The sequence below is a fragment of the Rhea pennata genome, chromosome Z (assembly GCF_028389875.1).
Source record: "Rhea pennata isolate bPtePen1 chromosome Z, bPtePen1.pri, whole genome shotgun sequence".
In the NCBI taxonomy this organism is placed as follows: domain Eukaryota; kingdom Metazoa; phylum Chordata; class Aves; order Rheiformes; family Rheidae; genus Rhea; species Rhea pennata.
The window spans coordinates 58,537,989-58,557,053 of NC_084702.1; the positions used below are offsets into that span (position 1 = coordinate 58,537,989).

At 40.2% G+C, this 19,065-nt stretch overlaps 1 long non-coding RNA gene across 1 annotated transcript in view; it reads right to left on the minus strand.

The window, feature by feature from the left end:
* Window positions 1-1,403: 1,403 nt before the first annotated feature.
* The window catches only part of LOC134153210 (uncharacterized), a 44,558-nt gene continuing 26,896 nt past the window's right edge, over window positions 1,404-19,065 (minus strand). Inside the window, exon 3 of the long non-coding RNA XR_009961130.1 lies at window positions 1,404-1,438. This is a non-coding gene — a long non-coding RNA (uncharacterized LOC134153210). The remainder of the gene's footprint in view (window positions 1,439-19,065) is intronic.

Here is a 19,065-nt window from a genome sequence, read left to right on the forward strand (position 1 = left end):
CTTGTTCTACAGATAGAGTAGAAAGAGGGCAATAGCACACCTCTATGTTTAGTATTTTTGGAACTGGGGAAAATGTTGAGTGGCAAAAAGGGGTTAGTTTCACACCTGCCTAGGACTTCCATATGCATCTAAGAATTTTGCTTGTTTTGGATAACAAGCAAAATTCTTGTTTGCGTCTGCAAAATTTGCAGCCTTTTTCAAACAAACAGAGCTCCTCTTCTACACAGATGTATTTGCTCTCTGTTCCCCCCCCCCCCTTTTTTTTTTTTTTTTTGGATACACAGCCACATCATTGTGTAGGGCCTTTTTGGACCTCTACTGTAACATTCCAATTGATACTGTGCCCTCAGAAGACAGAAGCAGCCTCCTGAGATGGGCTCATCTGCTCTAAGCATTCATCCCAGGCTCTTGCATCTTAGCTAAACAGGCTGAGAAAACAGCTTAGCAAGTTAGTATTCAGATGAAGCTAACTATAGTCCAATGAATCCTTATGCTCAATGCACCATTCTCTGTCACCCCATGTCTTCAGTGCAAAAGGGGTTCCATTTTTCTATCAGGATATCTAACCCATGATAAAATCTTATCCACTGGCCATTTTACTGTTATAGCTAGTCCAATAAAAACTAAGAGCATCCATGAATTTACAGTGAACTTTTTCAGTAGGAACATGACGCCACACCAGAAACAATTGCCCAAAGACACTGTGGAACCTCCATCCTTGCAGGTTTTCAGGGCTGAGCTAGACAAACTGTGGCTGACCTGGTGCAGTGTTGGCAATACTCCCAGTCTGAGCAGGAGATTGAACTTGATCTCCAGAGGTCCTATCCAAACGATAGTTCTAAGATTATATGATTTATATGTATAGAAAAGTAAAAACTACATGTACTTTGCCTCTACCAGTCTCTATTAGTCATCTTGATATAAAAACCAAAACATTTATTTTCAATGGAGATCAAGCTTCGGCAAGAATGATATGAGGTGTATTAAAAGAGCAGTAGCAGCAGCTGCTCTATTAACATAGAAAGAAGATGAATGAATAATTGCACCATCCCTATAATCATATTCTAGCTATGGGGATATTTTATTGTTTTTTAATGACTTTTTAATCAGCTTATGTGAAATAAATTATAAGCAGGAAACCTTAGTAGGAACCTCAGCAATAAAGCAGGAAGAGATTCATGTCTGCATCTTGATTTTGCAAAGGAATTCAGATTGATTCATTGGATGTGATCTCCACTGCCTCATGCCTTGCAATGCACATGCACAAGCATGCACAAAGTGAGGGCAAAGGAAGCATAAAATGTGACCACTCACGTTGGGAGTCACCCAGGGCAGAGTGCAGCTTCCACCTTAGCTGTTGAAAGGCACTGAGTTTCCCAAAGCAGCACTTCTTTCCTTGGCGGCCCGGCCCCAGGCCCGGTGTGCAGGGCTGTTTTGTCTGGAAGGAAAGTACCAGGATACAAAGACAGTAGCCAAGAACACTTTTTCTAATTTCTGAAAATAAGCACAAATAAATCATCTCAGGCTGTTCTGGCCTAAAATTATCCTTGCCTGAAACTATTATTGGGATTAGACACTGAGAAAACTCCCAAATTTAGGAGGTTTAGGAGGTTTGGAAAATGTAGGGTTTGGGAAAATTTGTAACAAAAATATTCTCCAAGGAAGGTTCCATAAATCCAAAAGGAACAAGCAAAATGCTTCTTCTTGTTTCACTTCCACAGAGTGTTAAAGGCACTTTTACTCACTTTCTTACTATATCTTACTTTGTGTCTGCCTGAAAGAAACAGTATAACTGGAAAAAGATCCCTACCACTCAAGAAAAGTAGAAGATTGTATTGAATTGCTGTTTTTCCTAACTCCACCTTTAAGAATAACATTTACAGTAAAGCACATACAAAGAAGCTTCCTATAAATATAACACTAAAGACGATATTTAGTCAGTCATTGAGAAATGAACAAAGAATTTTCCACTCCTGTTGTTGTAGCTGGTAAAGGTTTACATTCTGATTCTTATAAAAGATTTATATAGTGCTGTAAATGTAGAAAGCACTTTCCAAACATAGATAAGACATATTCTCTGTCAAAATGTCAAGGAAGACAAATGCAGGAGGAGATACAGGACAGGAGAATCCTTAGTAAGAATTAGGGAGTCCAGAGTCCTGAAACTGTATATTAAGTGGATATCATAGTGCTCTGGGAAATACATAGCCTGAGTCTTCAGCTTTTTGCATCATTTTACACAGGTATAAATCAGTTTCTTCAGGGTTCTGATTTCTCCTCTATAATAATAAAAGCAGAAAAATTCTCTTTCTTACATTTTCAGATCAAGAAATTCTTTAGAAATTTGTAAGAGATAGAAATCTGACCTCTAAATTTGCATCAAAGATTCAAAACTGGGAAAAATGGGAAGGGAAGGGTTTCAAACAAACAAGCAAACAAGGACATGAAGAGAGATTAGGAGGGAAGGATTGCCTTAAATGTGTCTTTGGCATCCAAATCATGAGCTACAAACAGCATTTAGTTTAAAGCAACCTCTGCACAACTCTCCCTTACTTCCAGATTACCACCATCGATTTATGATGAAGGTCACATCCATGCCTTTTCTGGTACACCAGTATTTCCTGAGACCACAAACGTTAATATATAAGTCTGGGTGGTGGACAAAAAAGTGTATTAAACATTGTCAGAACTCTTTGGATAGCTCACTTCCTTTATTAACCTTTCTTTCAGCAGGAGCCCTGGCCAGATTTCAGTGGAGGAAAAGGTTCAGAATTTCTCATGGGAAAAATGTTGTTTTTTCTAACAGTATTAAGAAATAATATGAATATAATATTAATTCAAATGTGCACATCAGGGCCAAGCTATTTTACAGCTCTGCAGTAATCTCTGAACAGCTCAGACCCCCTTTTTCAGTTGTGTGAAGCAAATACCTGTGGGGTTTTGGCACCCTGCTCTGCTGAAGCAAGGAAGTTAAAAGACTTCCAAGACTCAAAGCCATGGTCTCATCCTTTCTTTATCATGTGCTTCATCCATGCGTAATGGTTTTCCAGTTCAATTACAGTTATTTGTTTGGCCGTCTTTTGAGTCTCTCAGCCAAGGGAGGTGACAGAGCTCCCATCCACCTCTGTACTCCTGAGCCTCCTGGAGCATCTCTGTGTGTTACAGACCTCGGCTGCAGAATCGTTTCATCCACAGTGTCCGAAGGTCACGCCAGCATTCGCCTGGCATATGGGGCCTGCTTTGGGGTAATTCTGCAGCACAGCTAGCACAGGACAGGCTATGGAATGGGCTGTTTCAGTCAAGTCAGCACGATTCCAGCTTGCACCTTACTTCTGAGCCTCTTAAGAAAAATGAGAGGAAGATACTAGGAGAGAAGACGCACAGAGAAGGTATATGTCAGATCCGGGGCTGAAATTTGGGCATTCAAAGATGGAGAGAATCCTGACTCACACAGAAAGACAAGGGGACATACAAAGAGCTGGAGTGTTAGATAACAAATTATAAAACTAAAGTATCTTGAGAAGATAGTAGGTGGATTTATAGTAAAAAAATTCATTGGCATTTCTGCCATTGACCCTTGAACCCCTTTGTAGTATAGCACTTTAACTGAAAATTCTCATGTCTAATAGTATTATATCACAAATATAATAAATACATTGATTATCACTGATGTATCTGCAGACGTGAACCTTAGTTTTAAAGGCAATATTGGTAGAGAATTTGAAGACCAAAATCAGGTAGCAAGGTTGACCCATGCTTTATATGAGGACACTTATTAGCCAAAATTTATCTCCTCTTGTTCAAACTTTAGGAAGTGCATATACTAATCTTCCTCATGCTCCATAGCAAAACAGGACCAACAGGAATTCAAAATGCTTGCAGTGTTTCTGAGGTAAAAGTGATCTGTCAGCGTCCATAATCAAGAGCTGCTGGGAAGAACCTAAGCTCTCTGTGCCAGGTTTCCAAAGGTACTTTGGTGACTGAAGACGCAGGCAGTACCTAGCACGGTTTACAAATTTGTCAGTCATGAATTCCTATCATAACTTAGGATCAAAATCAGCCCTCTGCTGAGGTGCTTTTAAAATCCAGTGAAGGTGCTCTCTGTATTTTTAAGGCACCAAGGTGAATTTGAAAATCTGGAGCTTTCACAGCCTAGTAAAATGCTCAGTTTAGCAAACCGCTTGGCCAGCTTCCATGCAGTTCTGGGAATCTGAGATTGCAGATGCAAACTTAGGCTGCAAAAGATTGCTCAAGGAACCTCCAAGATGACTTAAATTTACCTTTAGTCTTGGCTTCCAGCTAGAATTTATTTCTTCTTGCAAATGAGTTCTCACTTCTGACATGCATATAGGACATATGGACATGCTACTTGTTCAGCTTTATCTAGAGCTTGATACTGATTCGGTAATTACTATATTAACTGCACTGAGAAGCAAAGAAAGTCATTGTTTTCCCATAAACCCAACAGCATAAAACAAGGTTTGTGATTCCAGGATAAGCCATTCTATAAAATTTGAGAAACCAAAAAGCATATATGGAAAAATCTTCCCAAATGTATTGGCCTGTGTTTTTCCTATGGCCTATTTCTCTCACTGGATTTTCCAAATATCTTCATAAAGAAACAGATTGTAGCTTGACCAAAAGGCTTAGTATATCCAGCTAGCTGGTTGTGTTTTGGGTTAGCTGACAAAGTTGCTGGAGATATTTAATGATCATCCTAATCTTTAACCTCAGAGAGACTTAGGTTATACTATGATGCTGTTCAAGCTGAATGTGCTCCCTTATGTTGATTTTGACCCCAGGCCAATTTTGAGAATCCTTAAAGTCTGATGAAAAAACACTCATGTACTTTTCTGGAAACCCCTTTTATAAAGCCCAGAAGAGCCTCCAAAGTATAGTCAGTTGGTATTCTTCATCCAGATCACTGCATGAAGCCACATGTTTTATCATTTCATCCCTTTAGCCACAAAACCTCAATTTGTATATGGTGCTATAGAAGAGATCTGTTTTTTACTCATTTCCTACAGATCAGCTGTGTAAAGCACCATGAGACCAGCAGTGCTATTACATAGGTATCATTATTCAAGACAGATGACCAGTTTAGCACCAATGTTGTTCTACAGGTAAAAAGAAATAACAAAAACAAAAACACATAAACCTTCTGCGTTCCTCTTTTGCCAAATAATTGCTAATGATTATAGTCATTCTGACTTCTTTTTAACAATCTCCTTGCCTGTCCCAGGACAATGAGAGATGTCACATTAAAGAAGCTGTAGATCAGCAGCATTCCTCTTTGTAAACTTTGGAATTGTTAACAACTTTGCTGCATATTGTTTCATTAATGAATCACAGCAGGTTACATATGCATTGATTCCTTCCCCTTGCATTCACCTCTTTCTAGAGGAACCACTGCCTAGGAGAGCAAGTCTTAAACTGTGGGCAATAAATTTCAAATGCCTTGAGGAGAGCTGGCTGGTCACAACAACCTGGCTCTCCTCCCTGTCTCCAGCTGCTAAAAAATCACATTACAAAATAGCTACATTTCACAAAACTTTCCCAATATTATTTTGTCCTTTAAACCATTGACACCATTCTCAGAGGAGTATTAGCTGAGCACAGAAGAAATAGGAGTAGTTTTGTGGAAAGATAAAAGCTTTCCTACAAAAAGCAGTAGCAACCTTGGAAGCCAAGCAGAAAGTTAAGTCTTGTTGAACTGCATAGTGGTCTCACTCTACTTAAGTCAGTTTGAGGTTTTCAATTCAGGGTATCTAAGATTTCTTTTCCCATCTCTTATCATTTCTTCAGGATACCTAGTGCTAGTCTACTAAGTCGTAAGCACCTTAAAGTTCAGCTTATGATTCTTTATGATAGACAACCGGCATGGCCTCTGCCTCTTTGCATCCTATCAGAATGTAGGAACTTCAGAAAATTCACAAAACACCTGTCCTGGTATGCAGGGAACTGCCTCACTCCCACAGCAATCCAAAGCAGACCAACAGACCTAATCCCATGATACCTTGCTGTCTAGTGACCTGTTTGGATCTATACCCCCAAACCTTGCCTAGAATTGAGCCGCCTACAATAGTTCTTTCAAAGCATTTTCCATAAATTAATGCTGGTCTCCTGTTAGATGACAGAAAACAGAAGACCAGTTCCTGACTTGACCTAGGGAGTACCAGCACAGACCTGTCACCTACTCCAATAACAAAGCCGCAAGCTTGCCTTCTTTTTGTGCTGAAATTATCCCACTGTCCATAAAACAGGACAAAATTAATCAGCCCAGATGTCTGCAAACTCTACTGTCATGTAGTCAGGGTAGCTTGTCTGTAGGGCTGATGACCCATCATTGCCTCACTGCTTCACCCAGCAAGTCAATTTAAGATATATAAGCAATTTGGGGAGCAGAGTCAGAAGCCCAAGTGTCTCCCCTCCCATCTGATAGTCCTACCCTCCTTCTCTTATACACCACCCTCCATCACGCCTCTATTGTATTCTTGAATAAGTAGCTACTGTAACACTTTTTTTTTTAATGAGGACATTAATCCCTTTGATGCAAGTTAGGTGTGCCCTGGGAACACCTTTCAGACTGAGCTGTGCTGTTTGCAAAGACACCTAGTTCTTCCTTCCAATAGGCTTGAATATGAGTTAGGTTTCAAACTACTCTGCCCTGCCAAAATTGGAGTACTTTGGGAATGAAAAGAAGAAAACACAAGGCATCTAGGATATTTTATTAAAAAGTGAGATACCAGTGGAGTTCAAGTGACTAAGAACTTCAAAATGTTTTGGAATTATGTGTCTAAATTCTGCTTAAGTCCCAGTTTAAGTGCCTAAGGCTTTATCTGGATGCAGTCACTAGGGCCTTGGGAAAATTTATTGGTGCCAGCCTCGATGTATACGGATACTGGGCATCTCTATGATCAGACAGCAAACTAATGGGTTTAGAGAATCATTTAAAAAGAAATTTCATTGCCCACTGTGACAGGTAGATAGGAGCTGACAAGTGAGTCTGTGGATCTAAAATTTCCCTGCCTATGGTTCAAAACCCTTAGAGCTTATCAATTACACCACCCACATAAAAGAAAGTCCACCACAAACATCTAACGTGCTCTGTTTACACGATTATTACTGCTAGCACAGCTGCATTTTTGTTGATTGCTTGAAAAAAGTAGTAGTATACGATTACATATATGAATGCATAAATACATATATCTATTTATAAACATATGCATACATGACTACTTTCAAATTAAGAGTTCAAAATGCTGAAGTGTCATATAGTTCAGTCTGTATCTTGCCACAAGTTTAAAAAAAAAAAAAAAAAAAAAAAAAAGTTATAAAATGATGAAAAATAAAGTCAGATAGATGTGCCAAATTTTCATGTGGTTTGTAATATCAGAACTACTAGATATAGGTTGAATCAACATATTTTTAATGAGCTAAGATTACAGGGAATTTTGGATTATAATATATTTTTTCTAGTTCATATTAATGATCCAAGTTCATCATTTCAGATTTATTCCTGATCATAGTAATAAACACATTCTAAGTAGCATCTCATTTCTTTATTTTCTTTTTCTGATCTTCATTATGCTTCCATTATCTCCACTCCTCCACCTGTTCCATCTGGCAGTCTTGGCTTACTGATAATTCCCACACAGGGTAACTGGGTTTATAATTGGACAGCATTTAAAATTCCAAAGGTAAACTCTACCTGTTTCAGTATTGTCTTCTGAATATCAATATACACCACACCTATGGCTTCACCAGGAATACAGCATGCCCTCAGATTCCCCAAAGCACCTTAAAAATTGCCTTGTGTGTGCCAGTTTCCTGAAAACTTGAGTCAGGCACTGGTATTCTCCAGGGGTACGTGCTCGGTAGTAGTCTCCTGATACTCCTGTAGTGCTTTCCTTGCTTTACAGAGAAAAGAATACGGCCATTTCCCTGTCCCATTATATTGACATTATAGATTTGATTGCCACCTTCATCCATTTTTTTTTAACTGCAAGCTCAGAGGTGTGCAGAAAGAACCTGTATCTCCTTCACCACTATTTATCAAACTGTATAGCTGCATTGCTGAAAAGTTTGGGGTGCTATGGTCCTCTCTGGGTAATATCATGAGTAACGTGGCTTCAGTTGAATAATTACATCACTGAAGACCTGAAGTATTTTGTATGACTCTCATTTTTCTTGGGCTATGAATAAAGTTCTAAACAAGTTATGATCACCATAAAATGGAAAAACCAAATCATTAAAACAAGTCACAAAGGACACAGTGTTCCAAAAGTGAAGCCAAAGTTCCGATTACAACCTGAAAGGAACACATAATTTGCACATACAAGAAGGAACTCTTGTCCCAGAATTTTGCTTAACACCATAAATACATGCAGCATCACATGACACTTATAAAATTTTTACTCCAGGCAACCACTGAAAAACCAAGCTGGCAAAAAATCAAGTGCAGTTGCTGGCCACAGGATCTGTAAATTTTCAATTTCCCTCTTTCAGCTTTTCAGAAAAGCCCTGGCTCCACAGGCAGACACTATTAACCATTCTCTTTGGGTTTTACACCTGTTTCACTGCCATAATATCTACCAGAGAGTGACTTCAAATAGCTTCTTTGGCACTAGATTATCCTAAGAGTTGAGACAAAGAAAAAAAGAATTTATTCAACTTTGGCTAGTCAGAGGTTACAGACTCTGTCCAACATGTTTCTTTGCTAAGGAGAGCAGGAATGCTTTACTATGCCATACAGCTAGTGTATGATGGAGCCCTTTAAAAATTTGATGTGAATAAACTTCATGAAGTCAGTGCAAAACTGGCTCCAAGCACACAAGGTAATAATCACACTGCAAGTTTCTTTTTACTCTAATTAAGCAAGCATTTCTGCATAGTGTACTACAACCATCCTGATTCATTAACATCTGTCCAACAGGTCATTGGAGATCCACCACCTGCTTTGAGAAACAGAACACTGAGTTCTCCATAGATGTTTGAGAAAAAGGACACTTGAACAAGAATGTGAGTAACAGTGAGAGAAGTTACAGGTGCAACAGGAAAATCTTCATTTTTAGTAGTGTGACCTATGATTACCTGGTCAGATGAGAGTCCTGATCTTTCCTATCCCCCCACTTTTTGTCTTTCCAGACATTCAGTTTTCCACTACCCTTTTTCCATTTCTCCTGTGTAATTTCAGGAGCATTCCCTACTTAAGATAAATTGGAAATAAAACAGAAATGCATGTGCGTCTTGGCATGCCAATAGACTGATTGAGAGACTAACTTTCAGCATCTCATTCCTCCTGTCCAGCAGAGACTGATTTTCCCTTCATTACACCAGAGCATCAGCTGCTTGAACACCTTCCCGTTACTCCATCCCCACATCCTATTGTCCCCTCTTCCTCTGCACATACTGTATTATTTTTACTAATAAAGCCCACTTTTCTGATACTGCTTCTCTCTCTGCACTCCTTCCAACATAACTAGCTCTTCTGTGTCCTCTTCCTTATGAAATTACTCTGACATTACTATGCACAGTGGAAGTGCGATGACTGTTAGCTGTAGTTATGACTGATCTAGCTGATCTTCTTCCTATATTACAGCAGCTTACAATGAACATATTAAGCAAATTTCCAGCTGCTCTCCCCAGACAATAAATAGAAAGCATAGGAGGAAAGAAGAAGAATCAGAGATGCATCCTGGCAGCCCTCCACAGACCACAAGTAAACGCTTAAGAACCAAAGCGGAACGAGGAGCCACAGCCTGAACCTTAGTAGTGCTTCATCACTTCTAATTACATACTAATTTTGCCCCAGAGATGCTTCACTTTCCTTCTGAGTGGACAATATGACTAGAAGATAATCTTCACCACAACCCCCTCTTTAATCACACCTAGACAAGTGCATGTACTTTGTTCCTGGAAAATTTCCCCATAAGCCTATTCCTCTAGCCCTTAAATATTTTTGTGGTTCTTTTAGTAGTATGACAGGAAAAACAACCAAAGTGGATAGAGTAAATCTGAGCTTACTTCAAGAAATCCAGATGTTTGGAAAGTATCCAAATGTCTAGATTAAAATCACTTTTTGGTCTAGAAGTCAATCTGGAAAAAATAGGCCAAGAATATTAACAATGCTGATTTTGGTATTTTTTCTTATTTTATCTCTCTTGGAAATGCTAGAAAACCAGCCTTTGACATTTTCTTTTCAAGTCCCACACAAATCAAGGCAGTGAAAAGGCAGAGGAAATGATAAGTCAATAGTTGACTTGCTTGAGGCTTTGGAAGAGAGTCAGAGTAATTTATCTTTGTTCGTTTGCTTATCCCTAATTTAGGACTCTTGTCAAGCTATAGTCTCTGTCAAAGCACAACTCCATGTCAGTTTATCTCCTTGACATCTCATGCAACAAGCATTGGTGGGCTGAAGCTTAATATGGGCAACCAGGCTCTTCATTCCTCCCCTCAAACCCCCCGTCTTCACAGATATGTCCCATCTTTCTGCGTATCTGTGAACAGCAGCTCCAGTCCTGCCTGACACCTCCCTTAGTTGACAGGCCAAGTGTCAGCGTGCAGCTGTTACTCCATCTACACATCCCAAGTGCTTCCAAATCTTCCATCTAACCTAAGATACTGGCTAGGTCATCCCAACATCCATGACATGACCTAGCTACATTTGCCAGCTCCTCTCTCATGAACAGCAACACCTTTCTCTCCAGCATTACCAAAGGAAGCTTTCAGCACTCACAATGGTGCTGCAAAAATCTTTCCTCAGTTGCTTATCATGTTAAACCACCCCCATGGACTACTCACTGGCAATTAAAAATGGGGTAAGTGATTCAGCTCAGCTTCAAGCCCCCTTTGCTCTGCCCCAAGTCTCACTAATCTTTCACAACTGACTCTTACCTCCAGAAGAGCATTTTCAAACTAAAAATTCTGCTCTTCCTTCCATATTTTACTTTCTGTCAGATAATTTCACTAAATAAATACCCACGACATTAATTCATCATCTTTCTTTGAATCCTGCCTTAAAACTCTGGTTTGTTCTGAAGCCCACAAAAATCTTGGCACTGGCCAGGGTGCCTCTTTGCAGATGCCACTGCCTGTTCTGCTGACCACTCAAGGCCAGTGGAGGGGCAAAGGAGGCAGTCCCTGTTTTGGGGAGAGGCAGGGCTGGGAGGCGACATCCTGCCCCAGGCAAAATATAAAATAGGGACTCTGTCTCCCCTGCTTCTATGCTTACCCAGGGCCAGTGGCATGGTGGCAGCCTCCCTGCCAGGGCTGGACTGTGAGCAGGAGGAGGAGGGCGGCAGCAGGAGCAGTCTGTGAACGGGCTCTTGCCACATGTGGCAAATCATTGCATTCGAAGCTTAGCAGCAGCTAAGCGGCCATGCCATTCGCTTGGCAGAAACGCTGAATTTTCCATGAACTCCTTCCTCTGTCTCTTGAGCAAATTTTTCTACCTAAGTCTTCCTTAAGGATAGAAAGAGGTCAAAAACACATCTCCGAGAGGTTGTTTAGAATCGGATCTTAAGTCCACTGGAATTTTTCTACTGACCACAGCAGGCTTTTTGCTGGGGACCACAAGTAATGTGCTACCTCCTGAGACTCATAAAAATTTCTGCTCAGATCATGAACATAAATCAGTCATGAACGTGGCTTCCATGGAGCTAGCCCATGTCTCATTTTCAGTGAGTGGTGCCTGTGCCAGCTCTCCATTAAGAATCTGCAATCTGGGCAAATGTTTTTCAGGGCAAAACAGTCACTTTTAGTATAAATATAGAGTATACACTTTATATATATTTAATTTATATACATATATGTATAAAATTTTATATGCAAATATAGATTTTCAAAAAATAAATTAGAAATTATAACATTTTAGATGTATATGTACAAAGAGAGGCTCATACACTGACTTTTTGTGCAACCCACAGAATGCCAAACCATTACTCCATGTACATTTTGCAGGGGAAAAAGCCTCATAAGCCTCAAGAGCCTCACTTTTAAGAAACATCCAGTGTCATTAAACTGAGAGGATACTCCTTGCTAAAAGACGTGGGGCAACTCAAGCAGGGGTTTTAGGCTTTGGGGAGTCCTTCATGAGCTACTGTTGACAAGGCAGTTTAGTGGCAGTTTGTAACACTGCTTATGATGCTTAGAATCACATTTCTGGTATAAACATTCATAATTACATATTGAGAATATCTTGTTTCTAATCCATCACAGTTTGTGCTTCACAGACATCATGATTTCACCTTGATCTCCATTTTCTACAGTGCCACCTGGGATGTATTTTCTTTATTCTTGAGGCAGATGGTTGCTCTTAGAGCTCTGAAGCCTTTAGGCAAGCTCCCCACTGATTTCAACGGGAGATCTCCCTGGGCAGAGAGCGCAGGCTTTGATCCCTGGCGAGCAACGTGGAAGTGCAGAATCAATTACAAATTTTCCCCTTCTGCTTTACTAACCTCTAAACTTTGGGGCTGGAGGTGAGGTGGGGTGGGGGGGAGCAGCAGCCATCTGCAACAACTATCGCTTTCTGTATCGCAGCTGCACGCAGCCAAGGCAGCGCGAGTCTGTCCTGGATCACGAGCTGGCAGCGGAGGGATAAGCGGTGCCGGGGACGCCGCGGGCCGACGGCCGCTCCGCGGAGCCGCTCTCGCCGCTCGGGGAGGCAGCGGCTGCCTCGGCTGCTGCAGCCCGGCAGATTGGCTTGAATAAATAGCAGGCGGGGGGGAAAAGCAGCTGTGCAGGTGAGGGGAAAGGCTCTTTTTCTGAGCAGAAAAAAACAACCTGAATGTCCCATCCTCTATCCACCAAAGTTTTTTATCTTTAAAATAAGGACCATAACATTTTCCATTTTCTTACTCCTAAAACAGGAGGTAAGAAAGAAGGACTTTGTACCTCCCTACTCAGCAAAACACTCAAAAAATATAGATTGATTTCAGTTAATTATACTGATGAATACGTTTTTCCTTGATTGCTAGATGTTTAATTTCAATATCCTCTGAACAAACTCTTTAGACTTCACAGCAATCCTTTGTTTAGGTGGTTGTCTAAACTTCCCGTTTTAAAACAGTTAAAGGAAAATAAATAAGAAATATTTTGTGCTGAGGCAAAGCAAAATGTTTGTTCCACCTGACATGAACTTATTGTCAACTTTTTGTTTCTATTAGCATGAAAATCCATCTGCAGACCAACCACAAAGGAATTTCTCTCTCCCCTTTCCTTCAGTGTTCAAACTGAAAAGCAAATCCGTGCACAGCACTTCAGGAGCCAACTCATAAGCCAGGTCTGAATAGTGCTTTGCTAATCAGGACTGCTATCAAAGCAAAGGTCTCCTGGCTTGTCTGGGAAAATAGATACAAGTAAAATTCACAAATGCAGTAACATATGTTTCATAGGAATAGTAAAGCAGGGAGACTAAGAGTCATGGAAAGGCAGTTGCAAATGACAGTACCAAAAGAGAATAAGGTTTTCAGACTAATGTTTGACATCAGGGACTGAGAGAAATTCACAGCTTTACATTGCTAACAGTAAAAGGAGTCAACTGAAAAACAAGATCATGAAATAGTGGTTCCAGTAATAAGCAAAGTGGTAAAAGAGGTATAGCTGGTCGATGTTTCTTGTTTAAACATTTTTTTGTCTCATTTTAAAATGCTGGATTTTTTCATAGACAGATAATCCTTTTTTGATTACTTTAATGAACTCTGAGCAGATTTAACTTACTGCAGGCTGCAGGAGAGATAAGGGCGGATTATAGCTCCAGAGCTGAGGAGGAGGTAGAACAAAGGGGAAGGGAAAGGACCACAGGGAGGGCAGTGGGGGGCGGGGGGGACGGGAAATACATGAATTCTCTTTGCATCACTTTTCCCACCTGAAGTTTAAACAGCATCATAAAGTATCCTGAAATTTGGTAAATTATAGTTTATAACTGCTTACGTAGAAATTGCAAATAACATGCTAACATTTTAGAGTGAAATGCATTAGATAATTTTCTATTTGTGACAGATGTTTTTGATCCTGAACTCTATTTTTGAAAGATATGGGAAGATATGAAAACTAATAACCACTGGTATTGGAATTCTAGAAGTTCTATACTCTTGGGATTTTTCCTTTTATTTATTTTTTTTTCCTGCAGGGCTAGGCCTCTATTTTGAAACCTCCAAGCTTTTTCCTACCTGTCTTTAAGCTGAGAAGATATGTGTGTGTTTGTGTTTATTTTGGCCTATGGCTATGTAGAAAGGAAATTAAAAGTTTTATTGAAAAAATTTCTTTTGTAATAATGTCATTTTGGAAGATTTATTTTTCCTTTTCAGAGGATAAGCTCAACTATTTGATGGTGAAGACCCTCTCCTAGAAATGTTTGAAAATGTGCATGGAAAGGCTTTTATATTGGTTAGCTAAAGATAATGAATAACACCAAGTTTTCCAGCAAGGCACAGACAGGGCTCCCAGGCTCCCTAGGCCCCATCACTACTTAGGATAGCAGTTTATAAAAGAGAGAGTTTTGCGTTGCTGCACAGTTTGTACTAAGCTAAGGAGGCCTGGCTGCATGGAGAGGGTGGAAGAATAAGAAGGCTCTTCTTCCAAATACACATGCACAGAAATGTAATGAAGCAGGTTGCCCAGCGTGTTTTATGTTTAGTTGTAAAGAACAAGAAGCATTATCTAAAGGATTTAAATTACATCGCAGCCATGAACTGAATATGCGCTAGAGGTTTAAGTAATATAAACCTAGAACATAGCGTTCACAGTGATACTCAAAATTATTTTCAGTTCATGCTAATGAATTCATGGGTGTTAGATGTTTGCTAATTAAAATGGTTTTCATGTAATTAAAGACCATAGTTCAGTATTTCAACTCAGTAGAGCTGTCATAGTCCTAACAGCATACCCAAAATTCTCATTCTAGAGAAAAAAAAAAAAAAAAAAAAAAAGTCTTTGCCACTGTGCATCACGCACAAGGCAAGCCCAGGACTGTGGCATGCTCAGACAGAAGCACAGGAAACATGAGAGGCGTCTTGACCTGTCCCTCAGAGTCCCTCCGCTTTGCATGCCAGCTGCAGAACCGGCATTTTCCAGGGCTCTGTCCCCCGGCCCCCTCATTGCCTCCTGCTCTGTGTCTGCGTCTCCCCCCCACACTTGCTGTTTGAAGCAGGGAGGCCCCACGTGGCCCCGTGATAAATGTCCCCACCACAGGCGAAGCCCTGTGTTCAGGGCATGTGTGCTGGGGCTTATCAGGGTTTAAGCCAACCCAGGTCTCAAACCCAGGTCAGTACGGGCAGCACGAATGCAAATGCAGAAGGAAGGTGGCAATGAGACCTGGGGGAAAGGAAAGACCATTTCTTGAAGCAGCATCACCGTAACATCAGCATGAACTGACCTTAAGTTCCCCATGCACAAGAGAGGAATAAAAGTCCCTCTAATCTCGCCCTGCAATCTGTACGTGTGTCACACAATGTAAGGGGGAGTGAGCAGCACATGAGGGCATCTGGCCAGTGGCTCCCACACGACCTAGAGTCAGTTCCTGGCTTGTCTCCACCTCACGGCAGCACGTCCCCAACCCACATGCACACCTCCATTCCTCGTTTAACACACATAACCGGCCTCCTCACCTCTCAGGGGCAAAACTTCATCGGTGAGGGCCACTCTCACACTGAGTGAAGGAAAAGACAACATTGCACCTCATCAAATAGAGTGAAGGTTAATGTTTAGTCTACTTTAATGGAAATAACATGACAGAATTCCAGTCTGAGCAGAGCAAAATTATCTCTACACACAAAGCAAACCTACTTTGAATGGATCTATAATCTAAGATTCTCTTCTGCTGAGTCCTATAAAACCTAAATAAACAGAGAAAATCAAATTAAATAAAACTGAAATTCTAGATCTTCAGCACTGTCCAGTACAAACTCAATAAACTGCACTTACACAAAAAATACCTGTAGATATACTCATGGCTGCTTACAGCTTTCATAAAACTATAGTGGATTTTTTTTTTTTTTTTTTTTTTTTTTTTTTTTTTTTTTGTGGCAAGTTGAGGTTAGAAGAGATCTCTGAGTGTTATCTGATCCAAGCCTCTGCTCAAAGCAGGGCTGACTTTGAAGTTAGAGCCAAGTTCAAAATGATAGGCCTGGTTACCCAGGTCCTTTGAGCATCTTGAGGCTGGTAGTATCACACCACTCCAGGCAATCAGTGTTTGACCAGGGTTTGTCAGGGGCTCTGACGGAGATGCTTAGCATTTCTTATACTCCATTCAAAGGCCAACAGAACCAAGAATAGACAGAGCTCTGGAATAACTTTTTTACTGTATACACTTAAGCCAGGGCTGACCATAGGGGGCCAAAGGAAGTGATGGAATGAGAAGCTAGAAAAGAGCTCTGAGAAGGCAGAGGACTGAGAACTAAGAAACCAGAGTAAATACCAAAGTGTACAAGATTATTTCCATCTAAATCACCAGGATCTTTGCCACTGACTTCAGTGAAGCCAGAATTTCACCCAGGCACTGATGGTACCAATGAGGAGGGATAGCAGTAAGATTTTATTATCCAAATAAACAGTGTGACCCAATTTCTTCAGCTTACTTTGAACTGGAGGTTAATGTTCAAATAATTTAAAGGCATTGGTCATCATGATCTGTGACTCATTCTTTGCACAGTTCAATCAAGCTGCTTTTAAATCAGTCAACAGACTTACTGATTACTGGAACATGTCAGTGTTTTCTATCCATTTTTAAGAGAACATTATACAGCATGTCTTGGTCTCATTCTCAAAATTTAATATAGTTTTCTTTGCAAACATAGCCCAATTGTACTGTTTGAAACTCTTTAGAAAGGAAAACAGTATTTTTAATAAAAATAAGATATTATAAGAGGAACTAAAAATAAAAAAACTATTGCCTCTGCAATTCCTTACAGGTGCCTTGGTTTCATTGACGGAAAGTGGCCACACACAGCCATCCAAGAGGTCCATTTCAAACTTGCTAATAGCTGTCTTAGAGAGGCTAAACATAGTAACCAAAAGGAAAACAGTTTTCCTGTTACTAACAAAAGCTAGATTTTGCAACTGTTGGTTCTGAAAATAACAACCTTCTAACCTTCAAAAATGCACACCTAAAATTGCCCTAGATCCCTTTCCCAGGTGCACAGTGGGCAAGTTTTCAGATGAGTAAACATTTCTGTTGACTCAAAGAGAGTGCAATAAGAATTGTTGCAAGTTATAATCAATAATGCATGTAGCACTGTACATACACAACTGGCTTCTGAGAAAAGTGTTTTGTATTAAATATAATTAATATCTACCTAATTATTGACATATAGTAACTCTAACCATACACTTGGAACAGTAGATTTTTCAGCCTTAATTAACCTAAAGAAGACATGACCAGAAGATTTCTCTTCTGTCAACAATTTAGTAGGATTCAGAAAAATATGAATAGGGAGAATGTCCACAATAATATTCTACAATGAGCTACTTCATACGAATGGGGAAAAAAAATAATTTTTTGTAGCATCATTGAGATATTCAGTAACAGGGGTTAATCAGGAGCTTCCCTAGCTGACCAGCTATTTTCCAGCTGTTCCTTTTGGGTTTATTGCTGCCTCTTCCTTCCAAAGGTGAGGTGCTGGCCTCTTCATTCCAGACTGCTGTGCTGGATGGACCAGTTCAGTCATTTGATGATTTCCAAGTGCCTACTACATTACCCATGCATAGGTTTGACCTAATTATAAAATATAATCACTACGCAATATCCAGGAAAATGCAGAAGACTGATAATAAACTGCAGATCCTGTGTCACTAGTTCAAAAATCCAACCCTGGTAGTAAGTTAAGGTAACTTTCTAGCTGTTGTTTTCACAGCCTTTTAAGTCAAAGGAGCAGAGAGCAGCTGCGCATGTGTCCTTGTGCTAGAGCTGGGTTAGCAGGCTGCCTGGGCAGCCCAGGGACTGCCTGCTCCACTGCACCATCCAAAAAATGGGAAAGTATTCTTTGAACAAACACTCGCAAAGAGATGTGAAAATTTAGCATCAAGAGGTGCCATTCAGAGGAAATGATTGCTCCCCTTCCAGTGAAATTTTGTTACTCTGTCAGGCATTTTCCAATATTCTCAGTTTTACACTAGCTTTTAGGGTTTTTTCTTCCTCTCTTCATTCTCACTTCTCTATCTTTTCAAAGGCAAAATGGAAAAAATATGAGGAAAGGAGAGGTAGAGAAGTGAAAAACAAGGGTTTATTATTTCTTTTAAAAAACTGCATTTCCAGGAAAAATATTCACTTCTCTCAAAAACGTTGAGTGAGATGTGTGGCCAGCATTTCTTAGAGCTATTAAACTCACCATGAAGAAGAAAGAAAGAGGTTATTGCTGTACGAGCTGCAATAGGAAGCCACTGAGTCTTCCACCTAATGAGCTCCCTGCACAGGTCAGCGACTGCTTCTTGGTGTGTCTGCTGCTGGAGCTTAATGTCCTCATGTGCACAGCTGTGCTCAGATCTCTGTGTTATCATCCCCTCAAACACCGCACCTCCTGCAGCTCCAGATAGCAAAAACCTGCGGGGAAAGTGCAGCTCTCACTCCAACTCCACCATTACCTTGGCCAAGTGTGAACACGAAAATTTGGTTCAAGCTCTCCTCCATCTGCCTCCTTATTTCTTTTTCATTGTTTATCAGATTTCAGGCTTCATTTGCCATGTGACTAACTTTATGGGGTTTTTTTTTTGTTTGTTTGTTTGTTTGTTTTTGATCTGTTGCTGATGCTCTTCATTACCTCAGTTTCTTGTGCCCCATGCCAGGCTGTTACATTCATGCCTTCACTGCTGTTAAAGTGATTAAAATTTTGACTGCTGTGTAGCTTTCTCTGAAGTTAGAGATGCAAATTGCATTAATTCTGCCACAGTTATAGGAACAGCAGAAAACAGACTAACATGGGAGCAGGGAGATGTTCAATAATAAGGGAAAGAGATGGCAGGAAAGAATATAAATAAGATTTCTGTACACAGAGCTTGCATCCATTCAGACTAATTAATGTGATACTCTATATGAACACTGACTTCAGTTTAAGAGTGGCTTGGCTGTTC